The sequence below is a fragment of the Elephantulus edwardii genome, unplaced genomic scaffold, assembly GCF_000299155.1.
Source record: "Elephantulus edwardii isolate Elephantulus edwardi_28Jun2011 unplaced genomic scaffold, EleEdw1.0 scaffold00056, whole genome shotgun sequence".
In the NCBI taxonomy this organism is placed as follows: Eukaryota; Metazoa; Chordata; class Mammalia; order Macroscelidea; family Macroscelididae; genus Elephantulus; species Elephantulus edwardii.
In genome coordinates, this window is record NW_006399806.1 from 18,270,835 (window position 1) to 18,289,785 (window position 18,951).

The following is an 18,951-nucleotide window of genomic DNA, read 5'->3' on the forward strand; positions in this document are numbered from 1 at the left end:
GTGAAAGTGTTGATATTTTAAAAACAGCAAAGATTTATCCCCCTGGCCTGTTTGATTCCATTTTTGACCAAAGCTTCTCTTTAAACAATTGATATTGGAAAATTGCCATACTGACCTAAAGGAAGGGGGGCAGGTATGTAAATCGTCTGCTAGAAAATTGAATAAAAATGCTAAATGTGAAAAAAAAAAAAAATAAGGATGTAAGAGGGCAGGCAAACTACACTAATGGAAACAAGAAACCAAACAAAAATGAGAATGTTCATACAAAGTAAATAACACAACTAATGTCACAGAACAACATGTATAGAAATTGTTGAATGAAAACAGAAACGCCTTGTATAAATCTCTACTGAAAATACAACAAAGCATTTCTTGAAAGTCTGTGTAGCACGAGACAATTAAATAAACTGCCTTGCAGTTAGTTGCTCTATCAGAATGTTATTTGGCTTGATTGAGTCCCACTTAGTGCACATGGTTAGCATGTATGTCAGCTGCTAACTGAGAGTTTGCAGGTCCACATTCACTAAGGGCACTTTAGGAGAAGGACATGGAAATCAACTTCCAAAACCTCAGCCGCTGTAAACCCTGTGGAACACAACTCTGCTCATAGACACATGAGTAAGAATTGACAGTGGTAACAACTTTGGGTTATGAAGCCCAAATGGACATCATGCAGTATCTGGCATAGTGTTGGTACATGGTAGATTCTCTTTGATGTTTCTTTATTTTAAAAAAGAACATTCCATAACAATGAAAGAGGTTTTTTCTTTTACTATTCAAGGAGAAGAGTTAATTGGGGGTTCCGGGGGGGCAGGGAGAAAAGTGACAACAGGGAGAAAAGTGCAACAATGAATGACTGGGAACCTTAAGTCTCTGTAAACTTTCATTAAAATTAATAAAAAATTTAAAAAGAACATTCATTTGCTTGAGGCACAGTTTGAGGGGTTTTTCAATATAGGTCAAATTAATATTTGGTCTATAATGCACTTTTACTAATCTCAGCTTGAAAATCCTTATCATTTCAGGGAAGAGACTCTCCATAATTTTGATAAGCTGCTAACGGTCCTGCCTGAGCTATTCCACTTGCGAGGAATTTGGATGTGGTGCAGATGGTTCTCAAACTGGTCAGGTTTCCTCCTGAAATATGATCTACAGGATTAAAAGGAAAACCGGAAGTCAACTTGGTCCCTTACCTTTGACAAGTGCTGCTGCTGTTGTTTCTGTTGAGTACCACCAAGTAAGACAGAACCAAACCATACCTGACTTTTCAGCGGGTTTTCAGAGGCAGTAAATCACAGCTGGTGAGTTGGAACTGAGTGCCTTTGGGGTGAAGCGTAGGAACCTATAGCTTGGATTATCCTAAACAAGTGAATGCTACTCTAATTTTCCATAGTTTCTCAGTCTGGTGGTCAGATCTGCTACTTGCAGATATCTTTGTTGTTCAGTCCCAGTGAAAGGAGTAGAAGGAGCAAGATCCCAAGAAAACACGTACTTGAAGCACTGTCACCAAAGATAATTTCAGAAGCCATAGGTGAATCTCCTAGAGCAGATTTTCTGCCAGTAATGCCCAAGGCATCCATTGGAATCCACCAGTTGCTCTGTGGGATAAAGATGGGCAATCTCCAGTTGTGTGATTTACTGCCTCTGATCCCATTGGAGAGTCAGCTATGGGTCAGTTCCAACTCAATGGTACACAACAACAGCAATCCTTCCACCAGAGATATTTATGTTCTATGTCATTTGCATGATCAATGGTATGTTTAAGGCCATCATCATAGCTATGGTGCTTGGGTGAAAACCTAAAAGCTGGTCAGAGAAAGAGAAAACAGAAAGTACAGAGCAGTGGCTTTACGGGCTATTGAGCTTTGTGGTTCTCAGTAATGTTCACTATATTTTTGAGCGGCAACCACAAACAAGGTAGCTCTCTTTCCATGGTCTTCTCAGTTCTGAGGTAGGTGAGATTATCCTCACTGCGGCAGATAAGGAAGCTGACTATCACAGACGTAAAAAAGCCTCATAAGAATGTGAAGTCTACAAAGTCTCAGTTCTATGCCTTCAGGTCCACAACTCTAAAGTGTCATCTTCAAGATCTTGTCCCCATTCTAACAATGACACTTTTAGTGTCAGGGGTTTTTCCCAGGCCTAAATATCTACTTTTATTAAATTTTATTGATTTAAAAAAATTGGAAGTCCTACTATAGATAGTATTCTACTATTATTTATAAAGGTTTGATTGACCCATTCTTTCAGAAGTGGACGGCCAGGCCTGCATTCTCATGTCTTAGTCTGGCAGCTCTGCTTACATCTGCCAACCATGGGTGACTGTGCCAGTACTTGAAATACTGGTGGCATGGCTTTCAGAATCATAGCAACACAAAGCCTCCACAGTACAATAGACTGGTGGAAATTGTATGTCTGTATTTCATTGAGGATGCAAAGACATTCAACTATGTGGATCATAACAAATTATAGATAGTGTTAGGAAGAATGGAAATTCTGCAAGACTTAATTGTGTTTACGACAGTTTAGTATACAGATCAGAAAGCAGTCATTTGAGAAGAACCAGAGGAAACTTCATGGTTTAAAATTAGGAGCAATCTGTGTCAAATTTTGTCCTTCAGTCTAAATGCTGAGTGAATAATCCATAAAACTGGACTATATTAAGAATACAACATGAGAATTGGAGGAAGATTCATTGAAAATCTGTAGTATGCAGATGACACAATCTTATATGCAGAAAATTAAGATTTAAAATACTTCTTGTTGTTACAGGTTATTGAGTCAATGGTGACTCAAAATGACTTTATGAACAATAGCTCTGAACCCTGCTCTATCAGGAGCCAGTTTCAATGTCTCTGACACACTTATCCCCATTACCCCAGCTATTGTGTCAATCTATCTCATCCAGGGTCTCCTTTTCCTGCACTATCCCTCCACCTTTCCAATCATGATGTCCTTCTTCAGGGACTGTTTCCTCCATTGCCCAATGTATGTGAGACGGAGCTTCAAAATCATTGCTTCTAAGGAGCAATTTGGTTTCATGCTCTTCAGAACTGACCTATTTGTTCTCTTGGGAGCCATGACATGTTCAATACTCTTCTCTAGCACCACAACTTAAAGGCATTTGTTCTTCTTCTGTCATCTTTAGTCATTGTCCAGCTCTCTGATGAGTAGCAAGTAATTGTGAAGACCATGCCGTAAATCAAGCACACCTTAGACATTAGACCGACATTGTTGCTCGTCAGTATTCTGGAGAAGTCCCTTTAGTATATTTTACACTTGAACAGAAATAAAGCTATCCTTAAAACTAGACCAATAAACAACTCTATGATAAGTGGAGAAAAGATTGAAGTCATCGAGGACTTCATTTTATTGTATCCATAATCAGTACCCATGGCAGTACCCAGTCAAGAAATTAAAACAAATGTTATATTGGACAAATCTGCTGTCAAATATCTCTTTAAAATGCTAAGAGCAAGGATAACACTTTGACGCTTAACTCAAAGTATACCTAACTCAAGCTGTGATATTTTTCAATCATCTCATATACATGTGAAAGTTGGATAATATAAAGGAAGACTGGAGGAGAATCAGTGCCTTTGAATTGTATTGAAGGAGAAAATCATTGAATATACTATGGATTGCCAGAAGAAAGAAAACTGACTTGTCTTGGAAGAAATGCTATCAGAATGTTCCTTATATACAAAGATGGTAAAATGTCATCTCACATATTTTGGGCCTTTTATCAGAAGAGGCCATTCCCTGGAGAAGAACATCATGCTTGGTAAAGTGGAGGATCAGAGAAAAAGAGGAAGTTTCTCAGTGACTGTTACAATGGACCAAAGTAGAGGAAAAACAGTAAGAATAGGGCAATGTTTTATTCTGTTGTATATGAGGTCACTACAAGACAGCACCTAAAAACAAAGATATGCAGGTTCTACTATGCTAGGAGTGGCTGAGTGATTTCAAGAAGACTAAAGCATAACATTTAAGAGCTATGTTGAGAGACATAATACAAGATGAGTAATGGGAACAGCCTTTAAAAGGCTCAGGAACTTCATAGCAAAGGGATTTCATCTTGCAGAGCACATGGAGGGAAAAGAAACTTCTGGAGGGGAACTTGATCTAGAGGTTTAATCTCTCTTAGTGTTCAAAGAATGAGCCATGCAGCTCACAAGTGCCATCTTTTTCTGCTTCTACATTTAAGTTGAGAGAACCCCTCCATGCTTCAAGGGTTTGCTATCTTTTTGGACTATTTTGAAGGCAGAAGAACTCCAAGTGCCCATCCATAATAAAGTATATTTCACAGCACTTGCTTTGAAAGGCCATGACATTTAAGATTCAGTTCATATAAATGCTTTTAATTCATCACTGTTGTCATTTCATCTATAAATCATGCACACATGGGCTGCCAAGAAGCACGTATTTTCTCTCAGTCAGTGAAGGGCAGTGGAAGGGCACAGACTTCAAAACTATGACCCTAAGCAGAGGTTTAAGTGGATGGAAGTCAATCCAGGGCAAAACTAAACATCACTCTTCATAATGCTTCATTCTCATATGGTCAATGTAACCATCCAAATAGACAGGTACTAAAATTATTTCCATTCACAAAGAGACTGAGAATCTAAAATGCTAAATAATTTTCCAAAGATCACCCAGCTGGAAAATGGCAGAGTCCAGGTTTAAAACCAACCTAGTCTGATTCTATAGGATGTGCCCTAAAATAGGATGCTGGCTTAAAAGCATTAAAAGAAAAGCTAGCATGATTCTAATATGTTGGCAAAATCAAACTGGGGTTTTTTGTTTGTATGTATTTTTTTAACTGTAAATTCTTGATTCAATGCATACTCATTTTAAGCAGTCTAAATTTTTTAGGCTGACACAACACATCATTGTTAAAGTGTTTGTATTTTTGCTTTTGCAGCCTGCAATATGGATTGAAGCCCAACATCAAGAAAACAAAGATTCTCATCACTGGGCCAATTGGCAGTATCATGATAGATGGTGAAGAGATTGAAATGGTTGACAGCATCAGTTTGCTTGGCTCCACAATCAACACTCTTGGTACCAGCAGTTAGGAAATTAAAAGACGAATTGCATTGGAAAAGTCTGCTGTCAGAGAACTCTCCAAAGTATTGAAGAGCACTGATGTCAGTCTGGAGACTAAGGTGCACCTGATACAGGTCATGCTCTTTGCAATTACTTGTTATGAGAGCTGGACAATGACTAGGTATGATAGAAGGAGAGTTGATGCCTTTGAGCCGTGGTGCTGGAGAAGAGTATTGAATATACATACCGTGGACTGCTAGAAGAACAAACAAGTTCATCCTGAAAAGGGTGAAGCCAGGTTGCTCCTTGGAGGCAAGGATTCTGAAGCTTCATCTGACATGTTGCAAGGTGGGATCAGCCCTTGGAGAGGGACGTCATGCTTGGGAGGGTGGAGGGGCACAGGAGAGGAAGACCCTTGAAGGAATGAATTGATCCCACCACTAGGGTAATGGGGATAGGTGTGTCATAGACAATAAGATTAGCAAGAGATAGAGCAGGGTTTAGGGCTGTTGTACCTAGGGTTGCTATGAGTTCCAGACGACTCGACGGCACATAACAATAAACAACAACAACTATAAATATGAATCAGGATCATTGTAGGAAGCTTCAGAAATTCGAAATGACATGAAATTCAGTAGCCTAGCAGGTAAGGAGTTTCATAGCCAACCCAAAGGCAAGCAGCTTGTATTCACCAGCAGCCTCTCCAGATATAAAAAATCTCTTCCTGTATAATTTTTGTGTGTGTATTGATTGCCTTCAAGTCGAGCACTACTCATAGTGGCTCTACGAACAAAAGGCCTGAAGCCTTTCTATAACTATGGACATTTATCAAAATTCATAGAGTTTCCAGAGCCTTCATATGTTTACACAGCCTCTGAAAACCCTCTGGAGGGTCAGCTATATTGTTGTGTTCTGTCAAGTCAGAACCAACTCATAGCTGACCCTCCAGCAGGTTTTCAGAGGCTGTTTAATCATGCAAGAGGAGATTACCCATCCTTCTCCCACAGAACAGCTGGTAGATTGAACCTTGTGCCTTTGGGACTGCAGTGCAGGTTCTTACTCTTAGGCCACCAGAGCTCCCTATGAGCTGGTTCTAACTCTACAGTAATGAGAGAGATGATCCCACCATCAGAGGAAACCTCTGTAAACATGCTAATGTACTTGCTTATATATTATGGGTTTTGCTTGTAAATTATGCATACATGTATCTGTCTCCTTAATATTGGGGATCATTGTATATGCCATTTAGAATCTTGTCATTTGTCCACATTTCCTATATTATTAACAATAGTCCAAAGCCTAATGTTAAGGTTTGGATTATGTTCCATAAAACCATTTGGGTGATGCAAGGAGCTGAGTGTTTGACTTCTAACCCAAAGGTTGGTGGCTGGATTCCATCCAGAGGTGCACTGGAAGAAGGGCCTGGAGGTTTACTCCAGCAGGTCACAGGCATCGTAAGCACTGAGGAAGCCCAATCTTGCTCAGACACACAGGACACCATGAGCTAGAATTTACTTGATAGGTAGTAACCCACTTTACTGGTTCAACAAATGGATATATATTATTTACTTAATCAATGTTCTATTTTAGGAATTTAGGTTGTTTTTATTTCATTTTTAAAAATAGACGCTTTAATAAATATCTGTGTGCCTTTTTGGAACTGACATTACTTTCTTATGCTTTGTTAGGTTTCTCTCAGGTTAATTAATTAATGTCATAAATATTTACTAAACAATTCTGATGCCAGCTGTAGTTGAGAGGCTGAGGATTCATGGTGCATTGGGGTTGAAGGAGATGAATATGATTCAGTATCTTGACTTATGCGATCACATGCTTCCTGTACAGGTTTCAGACTTGTCTCTAATTGTCACTTAAATATATATATTTCTCAAAATTCATATCCCACATGAACTTCCTGAGACTCTCAGTTTCACTGATCCCCTTAATGCATTAAGAATTCTATTTCCCACTTTAAAGTGAAAAATTATATTTCATTGTTGCCTTTATAGTTCTTTGATTTCTAAGGAGGATATACCTTTTTTGTGTATTTATTATTAATAACGTGTTTAATTTTTAAACTCTTGCTCAAGACCTACTCTAATTTAAGAAATTTCTCATTTCGTATTTCGTTATAGCTCGAGAAAGCGCATATTAAAAATACCTCTGTGAAAGCTTTAATGCTGCCTTTTAGTATCCATTAAAGTCAAGGTCAAGCTTTAATACTTTCAGCCTTCAGAAGTCTGGGTTATCAGACAACATGGAAATGAGCCCACTGTATGTGAACTGAGAACTTGGAAGGACCAGGTAGGGATGTTAAACAAAACTGGTGGGCAGTTCAAAATCTGTTGGTTAAAACATATGCATATCAACAACTGAGTTTCTTCTTTCTAAAAAAAATAGCTACAAAAGTCCAGATTTGTCCTTAATTGTCACTTAAATATATATGTACAGATGTCATACACCCTGTCCCTCCACCCTTCCAAGCATGCTGTCCTTCTCCAAGGACTGGTTCCTTTTGGACATGTGCACAAAGTATATGAGACAGAGGTTCAAAATCCTTGCCTCCAAGGAGCAGCTTGGTTTTACCCTCGCCAAGATAGACCTGTTCATTCTCTTGATGTTCCACGGTATGTTCAATACTCTTTTCCAGCACCACAACTCAAAAACATTGATTCTTCTTCTATTATCCTTGGTCATTGTCCAGCTCTCTGACTCATAGCAAGTAATTACAAAGACCATGGTCTGAATCAGGCGCATCTTCATCTCTAGACTGACATCATTGCTCTTTAGCACTTAGGAGGGTCTCTGACAATAGATATCCCTAATGCAGTTTGTCTTTTAATTTCCTGACTGATGGTGCAAAGAGTGTTGATTGTGGGGCAAACAAGCTGAAATTGTTAACAATCTCAATCTCTTCTCCATTTATAAACAGTACAATGGGAAATCTCTGTGGAAAATGCTGATTGGCACCATATAAAGGGCCACTCCACCATCTATCTGTCAGTTTGTTATACTGTGATAGCTTGCATGGTGCTATGATACTAGACGTGATACCACCCTTATTTCTAATACTACCAGGTCATCTATGGTAGGCAGGTTTTGGTGAAATTTCCAGACTAAGATAGAAGGAGAATTGATGCCTTTGAGCTGTGGTGCTGGAGAAGAGTATTGAGAATACCATGGACTGCTAGGAAAACAAATCGATTTGTCCTAGAGAGGGTTAAACCGGGTGGCTCCTTGGAGGCAAGGATTCTGAGGCTCCGTCTAACTTACTTTGGACATGTAGTGAGGAGAGACCGGTCCTTAGAGAGGGACATCATGCTTGGGAGGGTGGAGGGATGGCGCAGGAGAGGAAGGCCCTCTATGAGGTGGATTGATTCAGTGACTGGGATAATTGGGATGGGAGTGTCAGAGACAGTGCGATTGGCACAGGACAGAGCGGAGTTTAGGGCTGTTGTACATAGGGTCGCTATGAGTCGCAGGCGACTCGACGGCACATAACAACAACAACAAGATGGACTAGGAAGAAAAGCCTGGCAATCTATTTCTAAAAATGAGTCAGAGGAAAGTCTAAGATAGAAAGCATTCAAAATACCTGGTGGTACTGAATTGTAACTACAAAGTGGCCACAGCAAGCAGTTCAAGCATGCCAACGCTCATGAAGCAGGCATGCAGTCAGCATCATTTCATTCTTTTATGTATGAAATAACCATGAGGTAGAGCCAACTCCACAGCAACTAACAGCAACAAAGGGCCTTTTATATCAACAAAGCCTCCATTTAACAAAGGGAACCAACAAGAATTAGGCAACGTCAGCCTGCCTTGTGGAGTCTAATGAGAAAGCATGGCAACAAAGAGACTTTACCATCTATCTAAGTGAGATGGAATGAGATGCCCTCCAAAGTCATGCTGGTGCCCAGGAGAGCAGCAGGCCGAGTGCCCACCATGGGGACTGTGCCACAGAGGAATCAAGCAATCACTACCAAGAGACAGAGTGGTGGTAGCAAAAACCTTAAGGGACTGGCCATACTTACAACCCTCAACTGTAATATCACTCTTGGTAAACCTAAATTCTTGGTAAACATCTACCTTTCCAGCTTTTCTGCTAAGTCCCTCTCATCCCCTTCCAGCTTTACAATCTAACCTTCAGCCTCAGAGGACCTTCTCTCATTTCCTGCAGCCCCTGGTTCTCAATACTGCCCATGTTGAATCTTCATCCTCAGATATTCTGACTTAATGATCACCTTTCTTGAAAATGGGAACAAATATGGACATTTGCCAATCCGTTAGCAAGACAACTGTCTTCCAAATTACCTGGTATAAACTGGTGAGCACATCCAGGGCTGCCTCTGTTAATTGAAACAAATCAATTGGTATCCTATCACTTCCTGGGGCCTTATTTTTCCCCAGTGTCTTCAATGTAGCTTCCACTTCCTCCTTCATTACCATTGCCTCCTCCTCATAGGGTACTTCCTGAAATTTTTCAGTGTCACCTGCTTCTTTTTGGTACAGTGATTTTATGTATTCCCTCCATCTTCTTTTTATGCTTTCTGCGTCATTCAACACATTTCCCATAGCATCTTTCAATATTGAGCCTCAAGACTTAAATTTGTTTTTTAATTTCTCATCTTGAAAAATGCAAAGCGGTATATATAACTATATATATGTAACTATATAGCTATATAGTTTATATATATAGTGATATATATAACAACAACATATATATAAATGTACATAACTATGTATATAACAACTATATATCTATATATTTATCTATATCTCTATCTATGTCTATATCTATATGTCTATATGTCTATGTCTAGCTCTATCTCTATATCTATCTATCTATATCATCAGTAGTTGTTATTAAGTATCATCAGGTCAGAACCGACGCACAGATGACCCTTGGGCAGGTTTTCAGATGCAGGTAATCACACCAGAGGAGATTGTCCATCCTTCTCCCGTAGAGCAGCTGGTGGCCTCAAGCCGCGTGACTTTGAGATTGCAGTGCAGCTCCTTGCCAGTAGGCCACCAGAGCTCCCTGGATGGATGGATGGATGGATGGATGGAACTATCTTTTGGATTGCAGTGATATAAAACATCAGTTGTGCACTTATTATGTGTATTATGTATGTGTGCAAACATTTACGAGCTCTGATAGCCTGGTAGCAAGGAATTACATTGTCAGTGAAAACTTGTGCTATTCGAATCTACCAACTACTCTTCAGGAGAAAGATGGACAATCTTCTCCCAAGCAATTCACAACCTCTGAAAACCCACATGAGATTCAGCTATGAGTCACACCTAACAAGAGGGTATAATATATATATATATATATATAGTGTGTGTGTGTGAGAGAGAGAGAGCGAGAGAGACAGAGTCAGAGAAAAGGATACACTGCATGGTTCAAAATTGGGAAGGGTGTATATGCCAGGGATGTGTCCTATCTCGACACCTTTTCAATTTACATGTGGAGCAGATCATCCAGGAGGCTGGACTCTATGAGGAGGCGTGAAAGCCGGACAATGACTAGGGATGATAGAAAGAGAATTGATGCCTTTGAGCTATGATGCTGGAAAAGAGTATTGAATATACCATGGACTGCTGCTAGGAAAACAAACAGGTTTGTACTGGAGAGGGTGAGACCAGGCTGCTCCTTGGAGGCAAGGATTCTGAAGCTTCATCTGACATACTTTGGGCATGTTACAAGGAGGGACCAGTCCTTGGAGAGGGACATCATGCTTGGGAGGCTGGAGGGACAGCGTAAGACAGGAAGACCCTGGATGAGATGGATTGACTCACTGACTGGGGTAGTGGGAGTAGGTGTGTCAGAGATAATAAGGTTGGCTCAGAATAGAGCAGGGTTCAGAGCTGTTGTACAAAGGGTAGCTATTAGTCACAAGTGACTTGATGGCACATAACAACAGCAAAAACTATGCTACCAAACCAAAGGTGGGTGATTTTAATCTGTGGTACTCAGGCCTGGTTTTAATAGGTTTTGGTCAAACATTCTTCTAAGGGGTATAGCACTGATCTGTCCATTTGCTGTACAGAGGTAACTCATGGTTGCTGTGATGCTAAACACTTTGACGCTGATATTTCAAATACAATAATGGTTACCCACGGTGGACAGTGTTTCGTGGAGCTCCCTGATTAAAACAAGCTTGGAAGCAGGAGAGGCATCTGCTTCTGAAATAGCTTGCCTCTATGAAACTGGAGAAACAATGAAAGTTATACAAGTATTCAGGTCTTTCATTCACAGAGTTGTTATGAGCCATCTACTACTCGAAGGCACCTAACAACAACAATATATATTCTATTCTATTCTATTCTATATATTACATATACCACATATAGTAATATCTTATATATTATATATGTTATATTGTATTTTAAAATTTTATTTTATTTTATGTATATTTTTCTGTTGTTGTTAGATGCCACTGAGGGAAGTTCGACTCATAGTGACCCTATGAACAATAGACCTGACTCCTGTCATATCCTGTCCTATCCTCACCATCTCTGATACACTTGAGACTATTGCTTCAGTCACCATATCAATATATCACCGAGATTAAAAATGTGATTCTTCTGGTCTGTAGGAAGAATTAAGCCCTAGCAGCTGCTAGGTTGTCCTGACACCTATTTACTCTGCAGCTGCATCAGGGGAAGTGTATCACTTCCTGGGTGACTTCACTTCATCCCAGCCCACCCAGGACCAAGGTCACACATAGAGAAGGAGAAAGGGGATGTGGCAGCCAAAGGCAAGACTACATTGTAAGGAATCCATCCCTAGTTTGACTCAGCCCTTGGAGGTCCTGTTGGTGCGATGACTAAAGGCCTGGCTTCTAACCAAAAGATTGATGGGTTTAACCCACTAATATAGTGGGCCAAAGTGCACACGAAATGTAAGGCTGGCATGGGACCAGGTAGTGTGTGTTTCCTTCTGTTGTACATACTAGGGTCATTATGAGGGGTAACACTGGCAGCTAACAACAGAAGTGGCTCCCCGAAAGGATGACCTGGCAATCTGCTTCTGATTGCAGTCAAGCAAAACCTATGGGGTGATCTGCTTTGTCTCGGAGCTGGAATCAATTCCAACGAACCCAGCAACAACACCTAGACCTCAGACTGAGATGCTAAGCATCAGAGTGAGCTGACACCAATCACCCTGCGCCCGTAGACCTTCTCCCACCCTTAGAGGAAGTCCTACCCTTCAGGGTTTACCAGTGCAGCTGAGGCTTGGGATTCTCACTGTAACTGGCCAAAAGCAGCAGAGTCTGCAGGACCCCAGCCCTCTTCATACACTCTCTGATCAATTGAATTAAGCCTGCTACTATCAAAATGGAATTAAGCAGGTTGACCACACAGAGGTTACATTTATCCACTTATCTCAGATCCTTCAGAGAATTTCACACAAAACACACACACACACACACATACACACACACACACACACTTACAGTGACATTCTTTACTTTTGTTTTCCATCTCTTCCAAAAGCACTTACTACTTTGGAGCTGTGGCCTGGGGAATGGGGTAGAAATTACCAAAGTAAAAGACAGATAAAATTGTAGCAAATTGCACAGGAGTTGGAAGGGAACAACTAATTCAAGTCTTTCAATAGAAAAAATAAACAAAAAAAGATCTTTCTAAGTAGACAATGTACAAAACCTCATTGCCTCAATTAATATGTAATAAGCTATTCTTTTATGTCATGACAGGTGCTCGGTGACAGAGAAGAAACAAAGAATGAAGAACAATACTTGTCTGCAAGTTTTATGGAGAATAAGAGGGCAGATGGGAAATCTCTGAGGGAAGAGAAGAGAGCATAATATTAGAAAAGGGAAGTGCATGGCTAGTTTAGGAAATAGTATTTTTGTGAGAATAGAACGTGTGAAATGTGGGGGTGAGACAAATTGGGGTGAGGTTGATGGAAAATAAGGGCAAAGGGAGATGTTTAGTGGTCCAGACATGAAGAGTGCAAAGCTAGGGGGTTTACAAATATTCTGCAGGCAATGTTAGTCTGCAGAAAATGTGTGGAGGGAAGTGTTATTAAATCTGTGTCTAGAAAGATCCTTCAGGCAGTTGTGTTATATATAGGATGGAAAGGAAAATAGTTTTTCAGTGTTCCAGGCAAGAAATAACTGGGCTCAGGGCTAAATCTTGGGCAAGGATAGATGGAAATATGGTGATGGATTCAAGAGCTCCATCAGGGGAATTGAAACTAGTACAATGTTGGAAGACAGCTGCTTTCTCTCAAAGGCTGTGAGAGTCCTTCTGAATCACCTAATTCACCTCTACTTTTCAGGTAAGAACATCTTCCAAGAGGCCAAGAGCACCCAGCTGGCCACCTTCCCTCGTCTGGAGCATAATCAGTGACTTTGGCTATTGTCATATCAAGTTCCACTGACACAAAATTGCACTCTCTCAGAATAAATTGGTTTCCCATTGCCAAACACATAAACGTCTATTGAAAACTAGTTTTAGAAGTCAGTTCATTCAATAAATGTGAAAAGTTTGCCTCTTGGTGAAATCCGTGGTTGCAATTTTTACCCATTTCTAACTTCTCCACAGGAAGTGATCAGAACAATGAAGGTATACTCAGGAGATAGCAACTTCCTGTTTCTTTGTGTCTGTATTTAGAATCTCTACCTTGCTGTCCCTAATGTGAAGTGATTTTTTTTCTCAAATCCCTGAGCTCATCACAAGCTATTAGTTTATCTCTGTACAGTGGGGAGGGGAGTCTTTGGACATTAAAAATAATTAATATGCTCTGCTGCAAATCAGAAGGTCACATGTTTGAGTCCATCTGCAGGTTCCTTGAAAGAAAGAGCAGACAATCTAAATCTGGAAAACAAACACTGAATCTCTTAAGGAGCACAGATGTACTTTGACATAGGGAGTCCTAGTGAGCTGGTGCTGACTCCATGACAAAATGGGTTTTAGTGATGAGAAGAATATCATTTGCTTGCCTGTGGTATAGCAATTATTTAGTGGATTGCAAATCTATTTCATCATATCTCAGACAGCAAGTGCATTTTTCAGAAGAAATAATAGAATGTTACCATGTCTGTAACCTTCATGACTGCTGACTAATGAGGAACTAGAGTCTAAAATAGCTGATTCCGCCTCACCCAGGAAGTGCATCTCTCACCCCGACTTCCTCCTGGGTGCCATAGCCTGGCCGCTCTAACCTCCAACCCTGGGCCTTGGTCTCATTGACTCTGGCAGGGCCCGGTCCAAGGAAAGCTTGTTGAAACTCCTTTAGACACATGACGAATGTTCTGATGAAGAAGGCAGGTGGTGATAACATAGTTCAAATACTCACATCCACACTTTTATAAGGGCTTTATTAAATTATTAGAAGGCCATTAGATTTAACCTCAAGGCTCTCAGAAAAGTGAAACATGGGTGAAACAAAAGCTACCTTTGGTTGGAGTTTGAGGTCTTTTAGACAGAGCTTGAACAGAAATTTAGTTTTGCCCTAGCAGTAAGGATTTGCTAAGCAAATTAATGCTGGAGTGTAAACAAGACTTCCCGAGTCTGCCTAAGAGCTCTTAAAGGACAACCTGCTTTCAAGCCCTTGGAAGCAATCCTTTTACATGCTAATTACAAACCGTACAGTGTTTGTGAAAGCCGGTTCCTCTGGGGGTTGTATTTGCCAACATGTTGTTTATTTTCAATTTAAAGGGGGTTGGAGGGGGACCTATGAATTATTGAGCAGCTACTATGTGTTTTGCCAGTGCGTAGTGAAAGATTGTTTATCTTTACCTTCACAGTCACCCTGGGAACTAAAACTAAAGCACTGGCCCCACTTTGCACCTGAATGAGACTTGGGGTCATTGAGATGATCTTGTGGGAGGGGAGGCATTCTGACCCAAAGGAGCCTTACTTCTAGAATAATGCTGTCCCCAGCATGCTGTAAATCCTTTAATGTGTTAAGTTGCTTGTCCATAAACTACATCCCCACACAATAGTCTTTTCAATATTTCAGGATGGTTTGTCCCTGATTTGTTGTTGCTGTTGTTAGGTATTACTGATCTGATTCTGACTCACTGACCATCACATGATGAGGAGAGCTGCCTCACAGGTTTTTCTAAGCTGTAATCTTCACAGAAAAAGGTCATCAGAGTTCCCCCCACCCCACCCCACTAGTGGCTGGGTGAGTTTGAACCATCAACCTTTCAGACAGCAGCTATGCACTTAAACATTTGCCCCACCGGGGTTCCTTGTTCATAATTAGTCCGTCCACACTAACCAGCTTTTGTAAGCCTTCTTTTTATTTCAATAATGAGAAAAAAATGAGGCATTCAGTCAAGGAGAAAATTGTCTAAGGAGAGAGAGATTATAGCAAGTCTGGACTGATAAATGTTACTGGATAGTGCTTCCAGATTCCTGCCTACAAAAACTCTGAAAGAAGAGAAGATAGAAAATCACTCCCTCTTTGCTACTTTTTAAAAAGTAATTATTATTGTAAAGATGGGTTTTTCCATTTGCAAGGTAGACTGCCTGCTGGCTCGGTGAGAAATCTGCCTTCCAGGTGGAACAAGCTGTGGTGCTCAGTGCAAGGATTAACCCTTGGGCTGCCCCTTTCCCAATACTGCTGCCATTGTCTACTAAAATCAGAAAAATGCCTTGTGCTCAGACGTACCATAAAGCTCCCCCAAAAAGTCAGAGTCTGTAAGTCACATCATGACCTCTTCGCTCAGATGTACTTTTTCAAAAATCATGCATAAAACATATTTTCATGGAATTACAGAATTAGGGCTTTTGACCCAGATATGCAGCAGCCGTTGGCTTCCAGACTGGTCCTCATTAGAGAGTGAGCTTGAAATATCAGGAGCAAGTTCAAACTCCAGAAGGTACACTGTGCTGAACTTTACATATGGCTCATGTGCCAAGAGCTGCCCCACACGGCATAACGCTTGAGACAAAACAGGTTTCAAACAATTATCTGACACAACATATAAGTCAAGGCTTTAACGTATTTATTAATTTTTTTTAATTGAAAAAAAAGTGCTCACATAAAAGCTAAGATATGACTCTTGTTACTCATACCCCTAGGAACTGGCTGTTTGGATGCAAATAATCTTAACTGCTTGCATAAACATTGGTACCCTTTCAGCTAAGGAGCCATTCAGTCTGAGCTTCAAGAGCAGAGAAGTGCAAATAGCCCCTGCACTTCAGAGAGGAGCTTGCTTTGCTAGGAGACAGTTGAGCAAAAGCCCTGTGCTCTCTGATTCGTTCAGACTGCTGATTGGCTGTTCTCCCTGGGCGCTGACATCATCCTGTTGCTGGGTGGAAAACTTCTGCTGCACAGCCCTCAGATACTGATTTCAGACTTTTTTTGTGAAGGGGATATTGTACTTAGCAGTGAAATCAGATTAGGTCTCAAATGGAATCAGAAGATCTCCCTTTTTTGGTGATAATTTGTAACTCTAAAACACTAGTCCCTTTCCTTACTGTAATCTCGCAAATGCTTTTCTCTCCTTCAAGACACCCATCCCCCAACACTTCCTCTAGATTTCCAGGGTGTCCAGAAGAAAAGCAGAAAAACATAACTGACCATTTTTCTTTAAATGTGGAAGGAAGATGTTTTACATATTTCCCAGGTGGGACTGGCTTTCTGATTCGTTTGTATCTGCTTCTGCCAACAGAAATTAAATATGTCTTCACTAGCCACAAGGAGTTGTGGAGCAGTACTTGGGATTTTGTGTAATAAATGCCTCCCCAGCTTGCACTTATTCTCCCATCATTCCGTGAAGCAGAGAGAAGCCACATGGGAAGTGATGTCAAAGGGCAACTCGCCTTGAGAATTCTTAAAGCTTGTTTTTTATACACCATCTCATCTGTTCTTCATGACAGTCCTATGAATTGGGTACTGTTGTTTCCCCATATTATAAATAAAGAAGAACCCCAACATGAAATTCTTTGCCTAAGCAGCTGGCTCATAAATGTCAAGCTGGCTTCCTGACACCAGTGTCTGAACTCTGCTGATGTGCAAAGTCAATTCTCAGCAGTAAGTGGTTTACAGGAGTGAGTACAAAATAGGAGATAGATAACCAGTGCTGTATACATTCTCCATATAAACCAAATCAGCTGCCCTACAGTTGATTTCAACTAATTATAATCCTACACTTGTCAGAGGAGAGCTGTGCTCCATGGAGTTTTCAGTGGCTGGGTTTTTGGAAGTAGGTCACCTCTGGTGGTCTCGAACTCCCAACTTTTTGGTAGGCAGCCGAGTGCATTCACTGCTGGAACTCTCCAGAGTCGTCTTCTTCTCCATATGTAGGGCTTTTTTTATCCCTAATCCTCTTGCTAACTCCCAAACAACATTGTTCTTCAAGTTTTCTTCAGAGACACTCTGAGAAATGCCTTTATTTTATTTCAAAATCGCTAAGCTTTCACAAGCTTTTACTTAATATGTGCAGCTGTGAGAAGGGGGGAAATCCTAATAATTCAACTACACATTTGCATATATTACATAAGCCTTCTACAGGAGGTAAGATTATACAGTTGCAGGCTTATTTTAAGTTTTAATGGAATGACTTTGATGGAGCAGAAATAGCAGGCTTAGTAACCAGTTCAGTAACTGAGATGTCAGAGGTATTACAGGAATGGAAAACGGGACTCCTCCTCATCTCTGAAGAGTCGCTGGATTCCACTTGTTTATCCCTGGCCGGGATAATTAGCCACCCTTTGCCTGGCTTTCATCTTGAGTGGCACAGCTCTCATTCATTGCTTCAAACCCTCCTCCCTCTAACTTTTAATACACATTTGAAGTATTTTCTCTTCTTTCTAAATTATTTTTACATAAGCAGAGCAATGTGTTAATGAGCAAGGATGTTGCTCTGAAGACTAAGGTGTGCCTGACCCAAGTCAGGGTATTTTCAATGACCTCATATATATGTTGGGGAGCTCCAGTGGCCTAGAGGTAAGAATCTGCACTGCAATTCTGAAGGCATGTGGTTCGAGGCCACCAGGTGCTCCACAGCTGCCTCTGAAAACCTGCCAGAGGGTCAGAAATGGGTCGTTTCTGACTCTATGGCAAACAACAACACATATATGTTAAAGCTGGGCAATGAAGAAGACCAAAATGTTGTTGTTGCTGTTATTACATACCATTCAGTCAAAATTAATTCATAACTGACCCTCCAGCTAGTTTTCAGAGATAATAAATTGCATGAGAAGAAATAAGTCTATCTTTCTCCTGTAGAGCAATTGGTGGATTTGAATCATGTACCTTTGGGTAGACAGCCCAACTCCTTACCATTAAACCACCAAAGCTCCCCATTTATATAAGTGATCTTTGCATTATGATTCTCACACACATACAAAAAAAATTGGACATGGTTTACTAAAAGAACAAATAAATCTATCTTTGAGGAAGTGCAACCAAATATTCCTTAGAAATAAGAATGGTGAGGCTTTGAGCACGTTATCTGGATGGGCTAGTCCCTAAGGAAAAATATACTTGTGGAATTAGAGGGTCAGCAAAAAGGAAGACTCTCAATAAGATGCACTGGCATAATGACAGCAGAAGAGGACATAGGCACAGCACAGTTGTGAGAATGATGCAGGATGGTCTCCATGGGTTGGAACAGACTCCCCAAAGCCCAAAGAGGAGGAAAGCGAAAAGCCATGCCTTAACTCCATAGAGCTTGTCCTTCTTTGTAAATGAGACAGAAAATGCCTTCAACACAGGCCTGGGGGAAGGGCATGAGGATGTGAGCAGCACAGATTGCTCAGGAATTGAATTATAAGTTTTGCCTTTTTAACTTGATTTTTTTAAAAAAACCATGAAGAAGTGTGGCATGATTCTGAATTAACAATTGATTTGGGGTACTTTGCATTGTTCTGCTGTCCTCCCTTATTTGGGGACACTGAGGTGCTTTGTTG

At 40.6% G+C, this 18,951-nt stretch overlaps 1 pseudogene; it reads left to right on the forward strand.

Annotated features, from left to right (window-relative positions):
• LOC102870258 overlaps window positions 1–18,951 on the forward strand; it is a 29,626-nt pseudogene that overhangs the window by 1,282 nt on the left and 9,393 nt on the right.